This window comes from Lynx canadensis, chromosome A2, assembly GCF_007474595.2.
Source record: "Lynx canadensis isolate LIC74 chromosome A2, mLynCan4.pri.v2, whole genome shotgun sequence".
In the NCBI taxonomy this organism is placed as follows: Eukaryota; Metazoa; Chordata; class Mammalia; order Carnivora; family Felidae; genus Lynx; species Lynx canadensis.
Genome location: NC_044304.2, coordinates 17,880,993 through 17,896,401, shown reverse-complemented (window position 1 = coordinate 17,896,401; position 15,409 = coordinate 17,880,993). Strand labels below are relative to the sequence as shown.

Here is a 15,409-nt window from a genome sequence, read left to right as displayed (position 1 = left end):
CAGAGCCTGGAGCCTGCTTCAGATTCTGTGTCTCCCTTGCTCTCTGACCCTCCCCCGCTCATGCTCTGTCTCCCTCTTTCTCTCAAAAAATAAATAAACATTAAAAAATAATAATAAGTAAAAGTGTTTTGGGGGAGCACCTGGGTGGCTCAGTTGGTGCCAACTCTTGATGTTAGCTCAGGTGTTGGTCTCCGAGTTGTGAGTTAAAGTCTCATGTTGGGCTCCATGGTGGGTGGGAACCTACTTAAAAGAAAAAAAAAAGATTATTTTAGGTTTTTGAGGCTCCTGGCAATTCAATATGAATTTTGTGATCAGTTTTTCCATTTCTGTCAAAAAGCCTGTTTTTTGGGGCACCTGGTGGCTAAGTTCAGTTAAGCATCTGGCTCTTGATTTTAGCTCAGGTTATGATCCCAAGGTCATGGGATTGAGCCCTATGTTGGATTCCATGCTGAGCATGGAGCCTACTTGGGATTCTCTGTCTCCCTCTCTCTCTCTCTCTCTCTGCCCCTCCCCACCCCCTTTTGCAAAATAAATAAACGTTTTTAAAAAAGAGGCCTGTTTTTTTATTTAATCATCAGAATGTTGATTGTTAGTATATACAGCTACAGCTGTTTTTTTTGTGTGTTGTTTTGTACCCTGAAACCTGTGGATTTTTTAGAGTTTTCTGTATATAAGGTCATGTAATCTGTGAATAGTTTTGTTTGTTCCCTTTCATTTTGATTGCCTTTTATTTATTTTTCTTGCCTAATTGCTCTGACTAGGACTTTCAGTACTATGCTGAATAGACGTGAATCGACAAGGCATCCTTGTCTTCTTCCTGATCTAGCGGGAAATTTTTCAGTCTTTTACCATTGAGTAAGATGTTAGTTGTGTTTTTTTGTTTGTTTGTTTTTGTTTTTAATAAATGCTGTTCACCATGTTGAGGAAATTCCCTTTAATTCCTGGTTGTTGAGTGATTTTTTCATGAAAGGGTATTGAATTTTGTTAGATGTTTTTTGTGCTTCAGTTGAGATGATGTAGCTTTTTCCTTTCTTCTTTTAATGTTGTATACTACACTGATTTTTGTATGTTGAACCACCCTTGCATTTTTGGGATAAATTCCACTGGGTCACATTTTAAGGTATAATCCTTTTGATATACTGCTGGATGTAGTTTGCTGGTATTTTGTTGTCATAATGATTTCTTGCTGCATTTTGTAAATTAAGTGAATATATTATACTCTACTTAATTATTCTCCTTTTAGGTTGCCTCCAGATGTTTGCTTGCATGAACTTTTTTATGTATATGGGTTTTGATAATTTATTAAAGTAATTAATTTAAGCATTGGCATTGATGACTTCATCCTCAGTTCCTGGCTCAGATGGAAGTAATCTGTTTAACAATCTCAGAAGGACTGTGCAGGTCAGTGAGTTGCTTGTGGATCCTCATCTGAAAAAGATCCCAAGTCTTACTACCATCACCACAAGGAGTTTTCTAAGTAGTGATTCTCAGAGTCTTGTTAGGCATCTGAACTGTTCCATCCATTTTGAGGTTCTTTTCTTTTGCTTCAAGTCAGCACATAACCTTCTCAGAGGTTTTACATTGTGGCTGGTTAGGGTAACTGTAGTTTGGTGAATCACTACCTCTGGTTCCTGGGGTGATTATTCTGTTATATTTAAGAGCCAGGGCTGCAGCTCAGCTTCCTGACAGAATTGTTCCTCTGGGAGAGCCAACAGCAGTGAGTCAAGAGCAGGAGCCAGCACCCCAAGCTCCACTGCAGCTGTGACCATGTCTTCCTCAAAGATTGCATAAGCCTTTTTAAAATTTTTGGCTTATTCCCCTAGAATAGATTGATAGAAATATAATTATTAGGTCAAAATGTACTTTTTTTGGTCATTTAATAAGTATAGTCATATGCTTTTCAGAAGGATTGTTCCAATCAGTATACACAGTCATCAGCAACATATGTGAATACCAAATTTGCTGTGCCATTGATAGCACAAGGTATTAAAATTCTTTAAAAAGTACTAATTTGGAGAAATTTTTTCTCAATGTTTTAATTTCAGTTTTACTCATTGTAGGAAGGTTGAATGTTCATCTTCATCTAATGTTTGCTCATGTTTCATGTAGGGCTGTATACTTCAGATACTTACTTTAACTGAATTGGTAAGAATTACTCCTTGCTTGTGTTTTAGTTTTTTTTAAGTAATCTCTACCCCCAGTGTGGAGCTCAAACTCAGGACCCCAAGATCAAGGGTCACACGCTCTACTGACTGAGCCAGCCAGGTGCCCTGACTCATAGCTTTTGGAAGGTGAGAGAGGAGAGTCAAGATTTACTCCTCCTCACACCATATCTGGGGTGAACCTGGTATTACTTTGGAATACCAGAGGGATGGTGCTGTTAATAAAGATACTAGATAAAGAAAAGCTGTTGTTTCTGTTCTTATAGCACTTCTGACACTACCTGGAGTTAGTGCAGACCTCACAAGTTAAAGGCTCAGTCCCACAAGATGGCCCCCATACTTCAGATGCTAATCACAAGTCCTGGCCTCCTGTACTTCTAACAGACCATCTATAAATTTGGGGGTTTCCGTGACCCCCTCCTGGAGTTTGATAATTTGCTAGAATGGCTCACACAACTTAGGAAAATGCTTTACTTACTGTTACCAGTTTATTATAAAGCATACAAGTCAGGAACAACCAAATGGAAGAGATACATAAGGCAAGGTATATGGGAAGGGGCACAGAGCTCCTGTGCCCTCTCTGAGCATACCACCCTTCCAGCACCTCAGTGTGTTCAACCTGGAAGCTCTGAACCCATTTATTTAGGTTTTCTGGAAGTTCTGTTATGTAGGCATGGTTGATTAAATCGTTGGTCATTGGTGATGAGCTCAATTCAAAGCCCTTCTCCCCTCCCTCTTGGTCTAGGGACTGAAAGTTCCAATCACCTGGTTGGTTCCTCTAGTAACTAGTCATCTCATTAGCATAAGCTTAGGTGTGGTTGAAAGGGCCTTATTATGAATAACCAAAGACATTCCTCTCAATCGCTTAGGAAATTCCAAGGGTTTTAGGGGCTCTGTGCAAGGAACCAGGGCCAAAGACCAAGTAAATATTATTATATCACAGTATCACACTGGGAAATTTCAAAATTAATCTTTCTCCCTCCCCTCTTCTCTCTCCTCTCCTCTTCCTTCCTTTCCTCTCAAGGGGAAGACAGAGTTGGACCTACTGCATGAATTTGAAAGGCTTGCAGGATGGCCTGGTAGAAATAGCCAGCAGGCCTGAGTTCCTGGGTGGCTCAGTTAGTTGAGCATCGACTCTTGACCTTGGCTCAGATCATGATCTTCAGTTTGTGAGTTGGAGCGCCCATCAGGCTCTTCATTGACAGTGTGGAGCCTGCTTGGAATTCTCTCCCTCTCTCTCTGACCCTACCCCACTCGTGCTCTCTCTTAAAATAAATGAATAAACTTAAAAAAAAAAAAAAAAGAAAAGAAATAGCCAGCAGGATGGTAATCACAGGCCTGGAGCTGGAAGACAGGTCAAGGCTAGATGAGAGGTGTGAGGAGCCATCAGTGTGATATGGGAGTGGATGAGGCTGTCCTATCCAGTTTGAAGAGAATAAGGCTGTGACAGTGATGAAGTTTTGGAGGTGATGATGGGGTTCATGGGGTCTGGAGCAGACTGCCAAGAAAGAATTTTTGAAGACGTCTTTGGTGCAAAAAGGTAATCTTATTAAAGCATGGGGACAGGACCATGGGCAGAAAGAGCTGCACTGTAAGTGGCGGGTGGTGTTGACTGTTTTATGGAGTCTGGGGAGATTAAGTCAAGAGGGAGTTTCCAAAGAGACTTTCACATGCTAAAAACTTACTGGAGGCTCAGCTATTGTCAAGTTAAGGTTGTTTTTCCCTCTAGCAAAGCATTAACATTAAGACAGTAGGGAGTTCCTGGACTTTAGGCTGTTGATGGGATTGCCTTTTTTGGGTAAACTGGTGGACTCCCTTATCAGTTTAACCATTTGTTTTTTGTCCTTTCTTGTTTTGGGGTAGCCGGGAGTGTCCAAAGTATAGGACACCTGTCCCACTGGGAGGGGGGATGGTGCTAGCTTGTGTTTTGCCCTCAGCCTGCCTCATCAACATGCTCCCTCAGCCACACTGATCCTGGGACCTCTGATAGACATTCTGGTTTTTTGTTTGTTTTTTGAGAGAGAGGGCACAAGTGAGAGAGGGAGAGAAGGAGAATCCCACCAGGGGCAGAGAGGGAGAGAGAGAGAGAAGCAGGGCTCACCTGGGGCTCATGTTTTGTGCTCATCACCCAAAGTGGGGCTGTGCTCATCCAAAGTGGGGCTCATGTTCACCTGATGTGGGACTCGTGACCTAAGCCGAAGTTGATGGTTAGTGACTGAGCCACTCAGGCACCCCTAACATTCTGTGTTTAAAAAGTATGGGTAGGGGCGCCTGGGTGGCGCAGTCGGTTAAGCGTCCGACTTCAGCCAGGTCACGATCTCGTGGTCCGTGAGTTCGAGCCCCGCGTCAGGCTCTGGGCTGATGGCTCAGAGCCTGGAGCCTGTTTCCGATTCTGTGTCTCCCTCTCTCTCTGCCCCTCCCCCGTTCATGCTCTGTCTCTCTCTGTCCCCAAAAAAATAAATAAACGTTGGAAAAAAAAAATTAAAAAAAAAAAAGTTTAAAATAAAAAGTATGGGTAAATGCCAAGATTTAAGACAAGATTTAGGGTGAGAATGAGACCCTCATGTGGATGTAGTTTCTCCACATCCTCTTGTCTTATTTTTTTATTTATTTGCTTGTTTATTTATTTGTTTATAAGTTTTTAAATGTTTATTTTTGAAAGAGAGAGAGAGAGAATGAGCACGAGCGGGGGAGGGGCAGAGAGAAAGGGAGACACAGAATCCAAAGCAGGCTCCAGGCTCTGAGCTGTCAGCACAGAACCTGATGCAGGGCTGGAACTCACAAACTGAGCCACCCAGGGGCCCCATTATTGTCTTTTTAAACAAATAATTTGAGGGGCTCCTGGGTGGCTCAGTGGGTTGAGTATCCGACTTTGGCTCAGGTCATGACCTCATGGTTCGTGAGTTCAAGCCTCGCGTGGGGCTCTGCGCTGACAGCTGAAGGCCTGGAGCCTGCTTCTGATTCTGCGTCTCCCTCCCCTCAGCTCCTCCCCTGCTCTCACTCTGTCTCTCTCTCAAAATAAATAAAGATTAAAAAAATAATTAAAATAATTTGAGTGAAATTCATGTAACATAAAATTCATCATTTATTTATTTTTAAAATATTTATTTAGTTTTGGGGGAGCGCAAGCAGGGAGGGGCAGAGAGAGGGAGACAGAGGATCCAAAGTGGGCTCTGTGCTGACAGGCGAACAGCAGTGAGCCTGATATGGGGCTTGAACTCAGAACTGCAAGATCGTGACCTGAGCCGAAGTCAAGACACTCAACTGACTGAGTCATCCAGGTGGCCCCCTTATTTATTTATTTTTAAATGTTTATTTATTCTGAAAGAGAGAACGAGTAGGAGAGGGGCAGAGAAGGAGAGAGAAGAGAGAGAGAGAGAGAGAGAGAGAGAGAGAGAATCCCAAGTAGGCTCTGAGCTGTCAGCACAGAGCCCAATGCGGGGCTCACTCTCACGAGCTAGGAGATTATGACCTGAGCTGAAATCAAGAGCCGGATGATTAACCACCTGAGCCACCCAAATGCCCCAAAGTTCATCAATTTACAGTGAACAATTCATTAGCATTTAATACACTTAACTATATTGTATAATAACCACCTCTGTCTTGTTCTGAAACATTTCTATCACTCCCAAGTAAGTGATAATCCTCCATTAAACAGTTTGTACCCATTTCCTCCTCCTGCCTCCTCCCACCCCTGACAGCCACCAGTCTGCATTCTGTTTCTGTAGGTTTGTCTATTTTGGACATTTCATATAAATGGAGTCATACAATATGTGATCTTTTATGTCTGCCCCTTCCTCTTGGCATTGTGTTTTCAAGGTTCATCTGTATTGTAGCATGTATCAATCAATACTTCATTCTTTTTTATTGCTGACTAGTATTCCATTATGTGTATGTACTGTAATTCATTTATCTGTTAATTGGTTGATGGACATTTGGGCATTTTCTACCATTTGGCTATTGTGAATAGTGCTGCTATTGCATACCTGTGCATTTCCTTGTTTGAGTACCTGTTTTTAGTTCTTTTGGGTATATACCCATGAGTAGAATTGTGGGCTCATATAACAATCTGTGTTTAGCTTTTGGAGGAGGTGCCAAACTCTCTTCTACGGTGGCTTAACCATTTTACCTTCTTGCCAGTGTACTTGGATTTCAATTTCTCCATGTCATTGCCACACTTGTCTTTTTGATTATTGTCATCCTAGTGGGTGTGAAATGTATCTTATGGTTTTCATTTGCATTTCCCTAATGACTAAAAATGTTGAACATCTTTTATGTGCTTGTCCATTTGTATATTTTCTTTGGAAAAATGTCTATTCAGCTCCTTTGTCCGTTTTTAAATTGGGTTGTCTTTGTTGTTGAGATGTACGAGTTTTTTACATATTTCAGATACCAGTGTCTTACCCAATATGTAATTTGCAAATGTTTTTCCCTATTTTGTGAGTTGTCTTTTTACATTCTTGAAGAACACAAGTTTTAAATTCTGATAAAGTTCAATTTGTCTATTTTTTTTCTTTTGTTGCTATGCTTTGAGTGTCATACCCAGTCTGCTTTTTATGGATCCCTACCCCAAAAGAGCACCTTGTCCTCTCTAGTCCATTTTCCAGCTAGTAGCCAGAGATACTTTTTTTAATGGAGATCAGATCATATCATTCTTCAGTTTAAATCCCCTCATTGCAAATGGAATGAAATCTACATATCTTCCCTGGTCTACACAATCCTGCAGGATTTTGTCCCAGTCTTTCTCTCTAGCCCTACCCATCCTTGCTTGCTAAGCTTATTTCTACATTTGCCTCACTCTCCCTAATTACTGTATGATTGCTGTGGGCCCTTCCTGAATCTTTCTTTCCTGGCTCTGACAAGCTGGCTCCTCTTCTCTTAGGATTCAGCTTCAGAGAGGCTTTTCAAATTGTCCTGCTTAGAGTGGGTCCTTTTGTTGTTGAGATTAATAGCACCCCAGGTAGTTACATTAGAACTCTAGTAATGATCTAGAATTCTCCTTTGCTTTTTGTTGTTTCTCTATCAGTAGAACAGAAGCTCCTTGAGGATGGGAAGCTGTCTTATTCTTTGTCTCCAGTGCTTAGCTTACACTTGGTCCATAATGGATACTTAATGAGTGAGTTTCTGACAGCTGATTTTGGAGACTGGCATCACAGAGTACACTGGGGGAGCACAGATACGGGAGCAGCAGAAGGGACTGGTCAGTCAGTGGTATTGGAAGCAGTGGAGAGGTCAGCAGAGGTAAGGCTGGTGTTGAAGTGGTTGCACTCAGCTGTAATTCTCAGGGTGTTACGTGCTGGTCACAGCCTGTGCTGTGGTTGGACTGGCCCTTGTGCTTATTATAATTGCAAGACACCCTTCAGCAATAACCATCAGGAAACTTTGAAGAAATAAAGGTTTATTATTTACAGGATGTGGAAATTACACAGCACACGTGGAGCCACACAGCGAGGACGTTGAGGGTGGTTAGCCGGGGAGGGGTGGGGGGAGAGTGCACATGCCTGGGAGTGAGAGCAGGAGCACACACAGGCCCAGGATTCTGCTTTTATTGGGAGTTGAGGGTAGGGGCCTAGGGTTTTCCGGCTCACTCTTTATTGGGGAATTTAAAACATAGAAGGAGAAAAAACAAGTGTTCCAAATCATTTATCAGAATCAATCAAGATCTCTAAAACAAAGGAGCCTCAGTGAGGGAAGGCAGCCTGGCTTTTTATCTAATTAAGTGGCTGGCAATGTGTTTATTCAAGATAGCCCTCTTGAAGTAGATGCCTCTTTGAAGTGAATGCCTAATCAGTGTTTAAGTCAGTCGCTTTCGTTACAAAAAAGAACAAAAAAACTGCATACACTGCACAGGGATAGAGGCTCCAAGTGGAGTTATGGTGGAAGAGGTCTGGTGGCAGCAACACTGGGAGTGTGTGTGACAGCAGATGGCTGCAGAAGATGCACATAAGGAATGGGGAGTCCATTTTGAAGAAGTGGAAGAAAGAACCAGTGATAGCTTGAAAGAGAGGTGGGTGTGAAGGAAGGTTTTTGTTATTGGTAAGACATAGTCCCCCCTAGCATGTTCCTGTCAGAGGAAAGGAGCCAGTGAAGGCAGCTGATGCAAGAAGGCCTTAAGGCTGGGTGGGTGAGAACAGAAACTGGGGACATCTTTTCAGAGAGTGGAAAGGAATGTTATTTGCCTTTATTTAATTTAAAAGATAATTTAAGATTTTACTTAAAGGCCTTGTCTTTTACTAGTTGAATCTCATAGAGGTGAATGTTTAAGAAGGGAAAATTATCTCTTGAAACGTGTTGTTATTGATTTTTCTAAGCTTATCTGTCTGTTGGCTATTTTTAATACCATGGATCCATGAAAGAGAAATAAATGCATTTAAAAAAAATGTTTATATATTTTGAGAGAGCTTGTTCCGCTCGTGCACGAGAGTGAGCAGGGGAGGGGCAGAGAGAAAGAGAGGTAGAAGGATCCCAAGCAGGTGCTGCACTTCCAGCACAGAGCCTGATGTGGGGCTCAAACTCACGAACTGTGGGATCATGACCTGAGCCAAAATCAAGAGCTGGACGCTTAACTGACCGAGGTCAGTTAACTACCCAGGTGCTTCCGCATTTTTTTTTTTTAAAGATTGCTATAATGCAGACTTTATTTGGGGGAGGTTCTTTTTAAAAAATAACAACTTCTTCATACAAAATCTTTTAACTGGAAATTAATGAAAAGACAGCTTACTGGAACTTAGTTCTTTTTATTTTTTTAATAAAATTAAAAAAAAATTAATGTTTATTTACTCTTTGAAAGAGAGACAGAGTGCCAGCAGGAGAGAGGCAGAGAGACATAGAATCCGAAGCAGGCTTCAGGCTCTGAGATGTCAGCACAGAGCCCAACGTGGGGCTTGAACTCACGAACCATGAGATCGTGACCTGAGCCGAAGTCAGACACTTAACTGACTGAGCCACCCAGGTGCCCTTATAAATTTAAAAAAAAAAATTTTTTTTAATGTTTATTTATTTTGAGGGAGAGAGAGACAGAGTGCGAGCAGGGGAGGGGCAGAGAGAGAGGGAGAGAGGGAGAATATGAAGCAGGCTCCAGGTTCTGAGCTGTCAGCACAGAGCCCGATGCAGGACTTGAACTAGACAACCGCGAGATCATGACCTGAGCTGAAGTTGAACGCTCAACTGACTGAGCCACCCAGGAGCCCCATACATTTTTTTTTTTTTTAATGTTTATTTACTTTTAGACAGGGAGAGACAGAGCATGAGTGGAGAAGGGGCAAAGAAAGAGGGAGACACAGAATCCAAAGCAGGCTCCAGCCTCCGAGCCGTCAGCACAGAGCCTGTTGTGTGGCTGGAACCCACAAGCCGTGAGATCATGACTTGAGTCGAAGTTGGATGCTTAACCAACTGAACCACCTAGGCGCCCTTTGAACTTCTTTCAAGTCTCACAACTTTTCACTATCTGATGAGAAATGATGAGCTATTGGGAATTTTCCATATGTTGCTCTTATAAACTTCTTACTGTGTTAAAAAAATGAAAGAAACTAAAAGGTCACTATTATAATGAAAATACTTAGGAAGCAATTATGATAATGAGGAAATCACTAACTAACTTTCACATTGTGGTTTCTGGAAATAGCCAGATATTTTAAATCCGCAGTGAGGTGATTGAATTATCCTTGGATTAGTTTTTTTTAATGGAGATACTTGAGAATATTGAATTTTAAGTGTTTTTTTTTAAGCCCTGCTTCTAATACTTACTGTTAAAATATTGTCAGTTTTAGAAAAAGAATGATGTCCCTCAGTGATCTGCTCACACACTGTTTTTATTATAGAAAAGAACAGAATAGTTTCCAGTTAGAGAAGTGAGCTACACAGTACTATGAATCACACACTGCTTCTCTGTCTAGTTTTCCTCTTTGAGAGATACGTTAAGTCCTGTTTTTGTCACATGGTAATGAACATATCTGTGACTCTGGTGAGGCTCCTGTGGCCTGTATTCCCTGTGAGGCAGGTGAGGGTGGGGCGTGGCACTCAGCAGCTTCCTGGGTGTGAGAATGTGGGGTTACTGCTCCTTAGGAACCCACTTCGTTTGTGCGTCTAAAAGATGTGTGGCCTTCTTCCTTCTTCCAAGCTTTTAGTCAAACTGAGAAACCTACTGCTCTTTTTGAAAGCAGCTATGAGAATGAATTGTGTGGAAGAAATAATTTTCCAAATACCGTACAAGAGAAAAAGCAGCCTCTTTTTGCATGGTGGCCCTTACTAAGGAAATAGGATTATTAAAAAAATAATTAGAGGACACTTATTCACAGAACACAAAAGATTTACGCTAGCATTAATACAAAAAACTGAGCTTTAGTGGGCTCCTGGGTGGCTCAGTCGGTTAAGTGTCCGACTTCGGCTCAGGTCATGATCTCATGGTTCGTGAGTTCGAGCCCCATGTGGCACTCAGTGCTGACAGCTCGGAGCCTGTAGCCTGCTTCGGATTCTGTGTCTCCTCTCTCTGCCCTCACGCTCTCTCTCTCTCTCCCTCTCTCTCTCAAAAATAAATAAATAAACATTAAATAAAAAAACCTCAGCTTTAAAGTATTTTTAGTAATCTACGGGCAGCTTTGAAATGTCCTCATTTGAAGAACCAAATGCATTTGAGGACACCAGTGTGTAATATGTAGGTAAGGACAGGTTGGGCATATGTGCCCATTCTGGAGACTGTGAGGAGCTTGTTTTCATCACCTGTAGCACAGAATAGCCTTAGTTTACAGTTCTGGTGAAGGATGAGATATTATTTCAAGATTAAATGTTTCCTCAGTAAAAATGGATCAAGGCTTCCCCTTCAAATAAAAAGCAACTTGAGGGAAATAATAGGGGAAACATTTTGCTCATTAAATCTTTTTGTAATAATTTTGGATGATGTGGCTCCAGACTAAAATAGGTGTTAGCACAGCTATTTTGTCTCTAGAAATATGTGGTCGGCTAGGACTGTTCTTGTATATCGTATCTTCAAAATAAGTTTTTCTCATGTCATTTTTCCTCTTAGGTATAAAACTTAGTTTATGATTCTTTGGAGTTAAAAAAAAAGGGGGGGGGGGAGTGTTCACAGCCCAGTAACTAAAACTTTTAGCTTCTATTATTTATTTTGCATTTAGGGTTCCACTTAAATGAATTAAAATAAAAAAAATAGATGCCTTGAGTTTTTCTCAGTCCAAGCCCTAATACCTGCCTGGGAGGTTGTTAGAAACAGTTTTAAGATGTGATACCCCCACAAGATACTATGTGTGAAGACAATGATTAATGATGTTCAAATCTGGACAAAAAGTTTTTGGCTAAACCAGTGGCTGGAGAATTACTGTTCAGTTTGCAATGTTACAATTAAAGCATTTCCATTTTTTGAGACATCCAGTATTTTTATTTTTATTAAAAAAATTTTTTTAATGTTTATCTTTGAGAGAGAGAGAGAGAGCGTGCATGAGCACGAGCCGGGGAGGGGCAGAGAGAGAGGGAGACACAGACACAGAATCCCAAGCAGTCTCCAGGCTCTGAGCTGTCAGCACAGAGCCCGATGCGGTGCTGGAACTCAGGAACTGCACGATCATGATCTGAGCCGAAATCGGACGCTTAACCGACCAATCCACCCAGGTGCCCCAAGACATCCAGTATTTTTAAAGAAAAGTAAAATTATGATTAGAGGAAGATTTGTTTCATACCATAAATAGGCATACTTGTCACCTTTTGCCACAGTCTTGATGGCTCCTTTGGGAAAAATTATTGAGGCTCTTTTGTTTGGTGATTCGATTATTATTAACAAGGAGGTGATTTGTCTTGCCATTACCAGGCCAACTCTCAACTACACAAAAGAGAAAGAGAAGCCCGATCTGGTTGGTGATGTTATAGAGTTTTGTTGCAATCACTAGATAACTCTTGGAATATAGTTAAATTTAACATATAAAAAAAATTTTTTTAATGGTGTGTAGTCTACTAGATGAGTGGTATCTGAAAGGCTAATAAATGAGAATGGGATTTAATGCTCCTAAAATGAGTGAGCATCTGTGGTCTTAGATATCTTTACATTTGTCTTTATTTTTGTAAGTTGGCGAGAGAATTTTAGCAGTTTGTTTTTGTTGTATAATAAAGAATGTGCTTGGCCTTTGTGCCTTCCAAAATTCTTAGACTTTCCCAAGGGATGGAGTGTCTTTCTTATTCATGAGTTCCTTGGATCACACCTGAGTTAATGTTAATGCGATAATTCAGAATGGGGCCTGGTTACCAGAAGGACCAGCCATATAGTTAGAGGATTGGGACTTTGAGCCAGTCTGACCTCTGGGGAAAAGTGGGGCTGGGGATTGAGTTTAAAATCATGTGGCCCAGGATTCAATCATGAATATGGAATAAAACCCTGAAAAAAACCTTTGAACTCTAAAGCTTAGTGGAGCTTCCTTTTTGGTGAACACGTTTATATTCTAGGAGGGTGATGTGCCCTGATTCCAGAGGGCATGGAAAACTCTGTGTTCAGGACTCTTCCAGACCTTATCCTGTATATTTCTTCATTTGGCTAGCCCTGATTTGTATCCTTTATAATAAAATTGTAAGTATAGTGCTTTCTGGGGTCCTGTGAGTTGTTCTAACAAATCATACCTGAGTTGTGGGAACCTCTGAATTTGTAGCCAGTAGGTCAGAAATATGATTGTCCTGTCGACTCCCAAAGTGTAGTTGCATCTGAGGCAGGGGCAGTCTTGTTAGGGACCATGTTCTTTAACTGTGGATTTTGATGCTACTCTGAGTGGTTAACATCAGAATTGTATTGAAATCCACCAATTGGTGTCAGAATAGTTTTATATTCCTTCTACAATTCTACTTAAATTGGTGGCCATATGTGAGTTGGTGCGAGGATATATACATCAGAAAGGAGATTTGGCTTTTAGTCCTTTTCAGCCTGGATGATAGGAATAATTCATTCAGTCCATTTATATTTAGTGTCTATGTGTGCCAAAGTTGTGCTAGACAAAAGGTGGCAGGGAAGTCCCTGTCTCCACTCTTAGGAGATTTTAGTGTGATGTAGTAGACATATGGGGTTTTTGTGTGTTATGATAGAGAAGGAGTGCTCAGCCCTTGAAATGGAGCTGTCTTCTTTGAGTTTTGGACAATGGCATTGGGTTAAAGATGGATCTTTTTAGTCAGTGGGCACTTTAGGAGCAGAGAGATATCACATCTACTAGTACACATGAGGCAGGGGTTGTGTCTGGCAATGGTTATTTCAGAATAAGTGACTGTGTTTAGTGGCTGGATGTGTTAGGGCAGTGTTTTGTAAACTGTGTAAGTGAACCATCTGTATCAGAATCACCCTGCCCACAGAACTGCTGATTTTCTTTTTTGTTTTTTTTTTTTATGACGGAAAATGTTAATAATTGACAATAGCAAGAAGAATAGTGTAATAAACTCATCTACTCATCACCCAACTTCATGGTACTGATACCATGGCAACCAGCTCTGATTTATAGTGCTTGCTAGTTTCCCTTGGGGAATATTTACCCATGTATTTACCGTGCCAATTTCAAGTTCCCAACACAATTTCATTGAACAAAGAGTTGGGGAAAGATTCTTTTTTTTTTTTCTTTCTTTTTTTTTTTTTTTCAAATTTTTAAATGTTTATTTATTTTTGAGAGACAGAGAGAGACAGAGTGCAAGGAGGGGAGGGGCAGAGAGAGAGAGGGAGACACAGAATCCAAAGCAGGCTCCAGGCTCTGAGCTGTCAGCACAGAGCCCGATGCAGGGCTCAAACTCACGAACCATGAAATTATGACCTGAGCTGAAGCTGGACGCTTAACCAGCTGAGCCACCCAGGAGCCCCTAGCTGAGGAAAGATTCTTGGAAGCAGTTCTCCTGATCTGGTGTGAGCTTGCACCAGTTTTGAGTCATTCCTACTTAAACCACCTTCCTCCCAGATAATTAAATAAAATTATAGGAATAATTTTATCCATAAATATTTAACCTTATATCTTTAAGGACTAGTTTTAAAAATACACCCATAAAATTTTTATTACCTAAAATAATGTTCTAAAATAATGAACAATATTTCCTTAGTATCAAATAGTCAATCTGCATTCAAACTTCAGTCTCCAAATGAGGTCCATAGGTTACATTTGGCTGCATTATCTCTTAAGTCTCTTTTAAGCTATAGGATCTCTCTTTCTCCACTCCCCCATTCTCACTCTCTTTTTTTTTTTCTTTTGAAGCTTATTTGTACAAGGAAGTTTATTTTGTAGATATTTTTCAGTCTGGTGTTTACTGATTGCATCCCCATGAAGTTTGCATCACAGTTCCTCTCTCCCATTTTTTTCTCTAAATTCATAATTAGTACTAGAGCAGTGGTTCTAAAAGTGAGGTTCTAGGATCAGCAACATCAGCTTCAACTGGGAAACTTGTTAGAAATACAGATTCTTGGTCTTACTCTGTTGAATCAGAAACCCTGAGAATGGGGGCCTGCAATCTGTATTTTAACAAGATCTTCATAATGATTTTGATGTACCCTAAAGTTTGAGAGCCATTGTTGTGTAGGCTTGATCAGATTCAGGTTTGTTTCCCACCTGCTACCTCCCACCACCTCCACCAACTATTTCATAGCTTCTGATGTGTTTTCCATTAGAACGCACATAAGGCAGGGTGCCTGGGTGGCTTAGTCAGGTAAGTTTCTTGACTTTTGTTTTTGGCTTGGGTCATGATCTTACAGTTTATGGGTTCCAGCCCTGCATCAGCCTCTGCACTGACAGTGCAGAGCCTGCTTGGGATTCTCTCTCTCTCTCTCTCTCTCTCTCTCTCTCTCTCTCTCCCCTCTCTCTCTACCCCTACTCTACTTAGTCTCTCTCAACATAAATAAATAAACTTAAAAAAAATTAAAAAAAAAAAAGAAGGGACATAAGGCTAACTGGTCTCTCATTTATGATGCTGATGAGCATGTTGACCATTGCCTGGATTGTATCCATTAATTCACTCAAGTTTCAGATGGCATTAATTCTGTCATTCTTTCTTCACTGCATACTGGAATGTTTCTGTAAAGAAAAACTTCCTCTCATTAACTTTGGTCACTCTGCAAAATAGTTTGTTCAGGAAAGACCGGATAAATGCGGAGTCTTTTCTTCTATTTACCTGTTTTCAGAATAATAAATTGATTCTCTGGCATCCTCCAAAGATGACCAATGAAGTCTTTGGCAAAATACCATATAAACTCAATTATTTTAATTGTATTTGGTGTTTTAGTCCATTGCTAT

The 15,409-nt window shown here is 40.9% G+C and overlaps 1 protein-coding gene and 1 pseudogene across 1 annotated transcript in view; one reads left to right on the top strand and one right to left on the bottom strand.

The window, feature by feature from the left end:
- PRKAR2A (protein kinase cAMP-dependent type II regulatory subunit alpha) overlaps nucleotides 1-15,409 on the top strand; it is a 113,602-nt gene that overhangs the window by 7,418 nt on the left and 90,775 nt on the right. The window lies entirely within an intron of this gene.
- Nucleotides 1,317-1,637, bottom strand: LOC115527183 (annotated as a pseudogene).